We start from the raw sequence: 6,405 nt of genomic DNA, 5'->3' as shown, positions 1-6,405 counted from the left end.
TAGTAATCTGTGTAAGTCTGCTCTCATTTGAAACTTTACAGGATATTGACATGGATTTTTTTACTCTTTCATGGGCCTCTTTCTTCAGTGGTATTGTTCTTGGCTCCCAAAGCCTGCTATTTGTGGCTGCTGACTTGACTTTTAATTTTTGCGAACGGTGGGTTTTTGAAAGGAACCTTCTGTTCTGCTTAATATCCACAATGAAAAACACACTCAAGGTTGTTTTAAAAATAAGTGAGTAAATGAAAAAAAAAAAGGAAATCTTTGATTTCAATAAAAGTTGGATAGCTTTCTGTGCATGCAAGCAATCTGAATCAGTTTATTGTTTTTAAATAGACTTAGGCAACAATGATTTATATGGAATAGTAAAAAAAACAATCAGGTTTTAATTCTCCTTACTAGCGTGCTAGTCAGGGCTGCGCTACAGAGAATTATCCCAAAATAACCAATGCGTCATTCCATGAAAATCAAGATTTTATATAAACTCTCCCGGACTGCATTCTCAGATTTTGCCATGAAAAATAAAAAAAATAAAACAAAACTGTTTTCTTTTTAACAGTAAGGTTTACACAAGAACACCAGTCTGCCATTGCACAATCTTCCATCTTAAAAACATAAAATACCTCATCCATTTAAAACAATGGAACTGTGCCACATTAACTTACTTATTTGGGGCCAAGGCAATGCAGTATTTTAATCATAATGTATTCCACCAAACACAACACTTTACGGACCATTTCGATTATTAAATTATGTTTTTAGTTCACAACACTGACTTTTGGTTCGTTGTTTTATTCTCATAAGTTTTACAAAATAAAGTCCTCAAAAAAAACATCGCTTAAAAGTTTTGTGAATAGGGCCCACTGAAGTTTGAATCAAAGCCCTTCATATTTGTAGGCTGGTTAACATGGATTACGCTGTTTTTTTAAAAAAGTATTTTATTTTTAAAACTAAAGAAAACCACAAGTGTACAATTAACCTGGAGACAGAAGGTGGGTTGCACACTGGGTACCCAGGGACCATTAGTGGCTTGCAGGCCCTATTATGAAGACGACTAATCAAAATGATTCTGCACTGCTGTATTTAATTAAATGTAGCAGATCTCATGTACAGTCAGCAGCAACAGATTTGCCTTAGTAAAACTGATATGACTGACGTACACAGTTATAAACAGGGGGAGGGATGCATTTTCAGAGTGAAGTAGCCCAAATGATAATTAAGCGCAGCTGTCTGGTATATGGGCAGTCTAATCACAGTTATTTTACATCTACAAATGTTTCAGGTCAAAATACAGGATTATCATCTCCCAGAGTCCAAGTCAAGGCCTCACAACGGACAGCTGTTCCATGTGGTGTCTGTCACCTGTTTATATCATTTAGGGTGAAAGTGGCTGGAAACAAAGAGATAGTAACTTGATATTGCCAAGGAAAAAGCACCCGTCCAACCTCCATATCAGGAAAAGCAGCTTGATTTGGCTGACAGTGTGTCACAGTGGTTAGCAGGTTTTTAATGGGTGGGTTTTCAGTATTATAACACAGGTTTTTGGGCTTGTGAGTCATCAAATGCAATCAAAGTCTTGCAAAGAAGTGGCTTAAATATAGGCACAGAACTGAAACTTCGTGAGCTAGTTTCACAAAACCGGATTAGAACGAGACTACTTTACATAAGTGCTAATCGGACTTAACGTCACAGATAAGCAGTCAACTATTAATCATTCGACATTACAGCAAGCCAGCAAATATGTTGTTTTATTTACTATTATTTTTAATGTGTAGCCTTGTAAAACATTCATGTGTTATGTGCAAAAAGACCTGATGAAATAACCCATATTGTTCATCCCTAACATTCATCTTACTCCCTGTACATTATATTTTTGTCCTGACCACTTTAGTTGAACTCAAAGCAATCCTGCATCCAATCCTCTCCCCGTCGGTAGTCAGCTCAACCTCTGACCTTTGAAGAATTTCTGGAGCACATTAAAATTAAACAAAATGAATTCTCTAGTTGAATGTATTCCATTTAGTGCTACAATACCACAGTATACACATAAACAGGTATAACCATTAGTGTCTCTGGTTATTTGCATGCATATCTTACAGTTTCACATCCTGTATTTTCATTACTATCTTCTGCTAGGTCCCTCAAAGGAACATTGTGCCATAGAACAATGTCTTGCATTGAATATCCTTTTTATAAGCCTTTTGGTGTTATTCTTTTTTTATATATATAAATATGTAACAAATAAAGCTATTGCACACCTACAGCACAGACACCAAGGCAACTGATTTGTATTATGTTGGAAAGTTCTATTTATACAGTTGTAAAGTACACTGTAGTTGACCAATTATTGGGCCACCTACAGTATGGTAAAGGAAACAAACTCCTGTGCTGCTGTAATAGTTATTAAAAAAAATTTTTAAAAAGTAATACGATTAGTACGTTTCTTGGAACAGGAGAGAGAAGGGGAGATTGGTGTGACAATACTTTTAATTGTTTAAACCAATTATAAGAATGGTCCCTACGTAAACAACGCCTTCAATACAAGTTAAAAGGAAAAGTATTCATCAGCTCTAATGTCTGGTAAAGCAAATGGCTACTCTAAATTACTGGATAAACAGACATTTTGTTTTCTTACTTGTGTTCTTGATTTAGACAAAGACTTTGCTCTGGCAATGTCAATGTTTAACATACTTGTGGACGGAAGTGAATTTTAGCATGTTAATGATATCTCCTAACTTCAAAAATGTCCAAAATTAAATATGAACCCATTAAAGCTGAGCATCCATCCGTGCAAAGCAGAGTATGAAATGGAACTACTGTACTGCAAAACACAGACGTCTTGAATCGTTCTTTGCAACAGGATGTAGTTGGCAAGCTGCTTGACAGTTAACTGCATCAGCATTGACAATGCAGATTAGTCCCATAATTACCATGTTAGCAAATGTCTAAGACTCCAAAGATATATGCTCGACTGAATTATTTATTTATCTTTATAGTTTAGACTTTGCCTTCTTTCTGGTGAGTGCATGTAGGATGTTTTCCTGCATCATAAACTATCAATTCAAAAAGGGTCAAGTGAGTTTCTTGGGAGTTGTAGTTAGCAGGGCCTGTTGTACCCAAGCTCTAGGCAAACATTAAGATTTCAGGCCATGTCTTTGTTCCAAACATAATATATCTACCACTACAGTGTCTCTTTGTGAACAGCTCACCATTAAAGATTAGTCTCCCTCAGTCCCTTTGAATAAATAAAGATCAAGATTGCTCTATATAAAGGTCAATAAGACCACTTTACTCAGTTCATTATTTATTGTGCATTGCAACTAGCATTGGGTTATGCAGGCAGTTAATTTAACAAGTAGAATGTTAAATTAGATCAATTGACCTAATTTAACAATTAAATTCACCAATGTTTTCAGCTTATGCATACAATTGGGCATTCTAGAGGATTTCTCTTTATGATTTCAATGGCCTGAATACGGTAAACTGTTAATAGATAGCTAGTCCAAAAGAACACAATATCAGAGTGGATTTTCATGCCTAAGGGTAACGGGAATAACGCATACATCCATGAATCTGTGGGACCACGATCTGTACTCTGAAACCTGTCGCACAGTTAAGTTGTATAATGTTATAATTTCGAACCTATAAAAGAGGAGTGATTTATTAATAAGATGTGGGGGATGAGCAACAGTTCGTGGATTTGTCAAAATCCTACTCAACTCCGCCTCCTACATATATTAATACATTTAAAATACATTTAAAGAAAAAAAAACATTATTATAATATGTTTTTTGTCAAGAGAAATGGCAAAATATACACTCCTCATGTGTCAATAAACCGGTTCATGTACATTATGGCGTTTGTTTTTCTTTTCTAAATCAACCGCCATTTGAATATGTATTTTACGGACCTGCCGATACGTGCCACCGGCTCGTACTTGGATTTTCATCCTAAATGTAGTAAACATGTCCGTTTTAACAAATAAAAAAAGTTAAAAATAAAAAAAAAGCTCAAAACGTCTGAAAATAATAATATTTACAATATAAGGCAAGCCAGAAAACATGTACATTAGTGATGTCAACAATTTCACGGCAATTTTAAGCTATTTATCATTTGATAGCGGTCACCTGACTTAATAAAAATGTGTTTTTTTTATATAATTATTTTAATGAGCGAAACATATCAAATTAATTTTAAACTACAGCAATACACTACTTGTAGGTTCAAAATACTGCGTAGTACAACGTGAGTGCGCATGAGACGTTTATTTATGCATTGTTATGTAGGCCTAAGCTCATGCGAACGGTTGTGTATCCCCAAAAAAATAAAATATGCTTACCTTAGTTTCTCTTTTCGACGTGTTTCTTTGTGCCAACGCTGAACGTATCACCCGTCACAAAATATTACCATTCGCAAGATTTTCAGATCCTTCTTCCACCTGCAAAAATCGAAAACAGTTTTTTTTTTGTTTCTTCAAACAACCAGTGTGGTAATTCGATCCCTTAATGCAGGGCATAAGTAAGAATACACATTTAAAAAATAAAAAAAACGACCTATGGTTGATCAGAGCTTTACCGTGTGCAAATGCTACTCCATTACATTCATACTACAGAGTACTTGCAGCACAAGAGGACACATTTCCTTCCTGGTTTTTCCTGTCAAACAAGGTTTACTGTGACGCCTTGTTCCCACCTACATTTATTTTAAAGAAACAGTAAACAGCAGTTTTCTTTTTTGAAATATCGATCTATCAGATCTGTTTATAGTACGCACATAAACAGGCCCCAAATCTCCCTTTCGTTAACGCGTTGATAATCGAACCACGAGAACGTCGCTGTGCTGGTGATGTCTTACGTTCGACGTCTTTTTTTTCCAGTCATAGAAGAGGAAGGGGAAGTTCGCGTTCAACTGTCAACTATCCCGCGGCGCACAGCCTCCGATTTTCTATTTAAGTTATTTGCTGTGTTACAGTATATTTTAAACATTTTTTTTATAAGACTGGACTTTAATTTGAGTTTAAAACTGATTGTTTGCCAATAATAATAATAATAATAATAATAATTACTGCAGTACAACTGGTGTTTAAACAAATACAATTTGAATAGAGACTGTTTAACAAAAGACATGACGGGAAACAAACATGCAGCACAACAATGTGTACCATTTTAAAATAAATGCCCACCATTTTAAAATAAATGCCCTGTCTTTGTTTCTGGTTTTTAATCTCTCTCTCTCTCTCTCTCTCTCTCTCTCTCTCTCTCTCTCTCTCTCTCTCTCTCTCTCTCTCTCTCTCTCTCTCTCTCTCTAAAGGAATATTGTTTTGAATACAAAATACAGACAGCTGTAAATATTTTTACACACATGCATTTCATTATGATATAGAAGTGTCAGATTATAGACCAATTTGGATACCAAGGTTTGGGTTAGTGTCTACAGCACCTTCATTACATTTGGGGACTACACCTATGCAAATATGCACCTCTATACCGCATGTACTGTAGCATATAAAGAAACCCTGAAACAGAGATCAAATAGTAAAGTCACATGGCACATACTACTGTTTACAAAGCTAATATGTGTACATCTGTTTCAATAAAGACACTAATCTTTCCTGGGAACAAAAACCTATTCAAAGCATGACTAAAGTCAATTACAAGTACATTTTATATTGTTACTGTTGATAACATTTAATCTCTGTGCTGTACTGTAATCATTGTGGTCTTAAAAAGATGAATGAGGTAAAGAGTACTATGGACACACATACAGTAGAACCAAGTACAGTGAAAGCATAGTAGAGCAAAGTGATACATACTCTACAAGGATGTAAAAGGGTGAAGTGCAAAGCAGGCTAAAACCATTGTAATCTATGCAAATTGGCTTGGAAATGATATTAGCATAGCATTGTTTGCAATGTTTCACTAAACCAAGAGGCCAACAAGTGGCCCCCAGAAACATAGCCTACAAAAGCTCAGCCAATCAGTTGTTACCAGGGAAAAGTAGGTCACTGTGACATCATTGCCAGTAAAGTTGAATGCACTTGCAGAGCATGTTATCTCAAGTTACCAAACTCTTGGAAGTAAAGGTCCTTAAAGGTAGGCCGAGAACTCAAGTTTCATTTGTCTAGAAAAAAGCTTAACTCCTATTAAAATGACAACTTTATTGGTTACTTTAGTGTTTCCTCATGTACTGTATGTGGACTTCGGTCAAAAATCGAGTATAAACATATGGCCTGTGTTAGAAAGCCATAAAAATGTAATTTGTGTCCTGTCTCAATAAAAGAAGGAATTGCAGTGATAGTATGTCCTTTCTGAACTCCTGACTCAGTCACTCGGTACAATATTTTTCAGGTTTTGACAGTCAAAGCGCTTCTTGTTTAGTTAATTTACATTTTTTCTTTTTATAAGA

General features: G+C 35.4%; 1 protein-coding gene across 5 annotated transcripts in view; it reads right to left on the bottom strand.

The window, feature by feature from the left end:
• LOC117413229 (thyroid hormone receptor-associated protein 3-like) overlaps window positions 1-4,875 on the bottom strand; it is a 19,437-nt gene extending 14,562 nt beyond the window's left edge. For 2 of the 5 annotated variants that reach the window (XM_034022090.3, XM_034023623.3), the window contains exons 1-2: window positions 4,576-4,847; window positions 4,340-4,438 (exon numbers count right to left, since the gene is read on the bottom strand). The gene's annotated coding sequence lies outside the window, so the exon portion shown is untranslated. Of the gene's footprint in view, window positions 1-4,339; window positions 4,439-4,575 lie in introns of all 5 variants that reach the window. The other 3 variants (XM_058999483.1, XM_034023622.3, XM_058999482.1) reach the window with 3 other exon arrangements.
• Window positions 4,876-6,405: the final 1,530 nt, after the last annotated feature.

This window comes from Acipenser ruthenus, chromosome 25, assembly GCF_902713425.1.
Source record: "Acipenser ruthenus chromosome 25, fAciRut3.2 maternal haplotype, whole genome shotgun sequence".
In the NCBI taxonomy this organism is placed as follows: domain Eukaryota; kingdom Metazoa; phylum Chordata; class Actinopteri; order Acipenseriformes; family Acipenseridae; genus Acipenser; species Acipenser ruthenus.
Note: the sequence above shows the minus strand (reverse complement) of the source record. Positions and strands in the feature narration are given on the sequence as shown.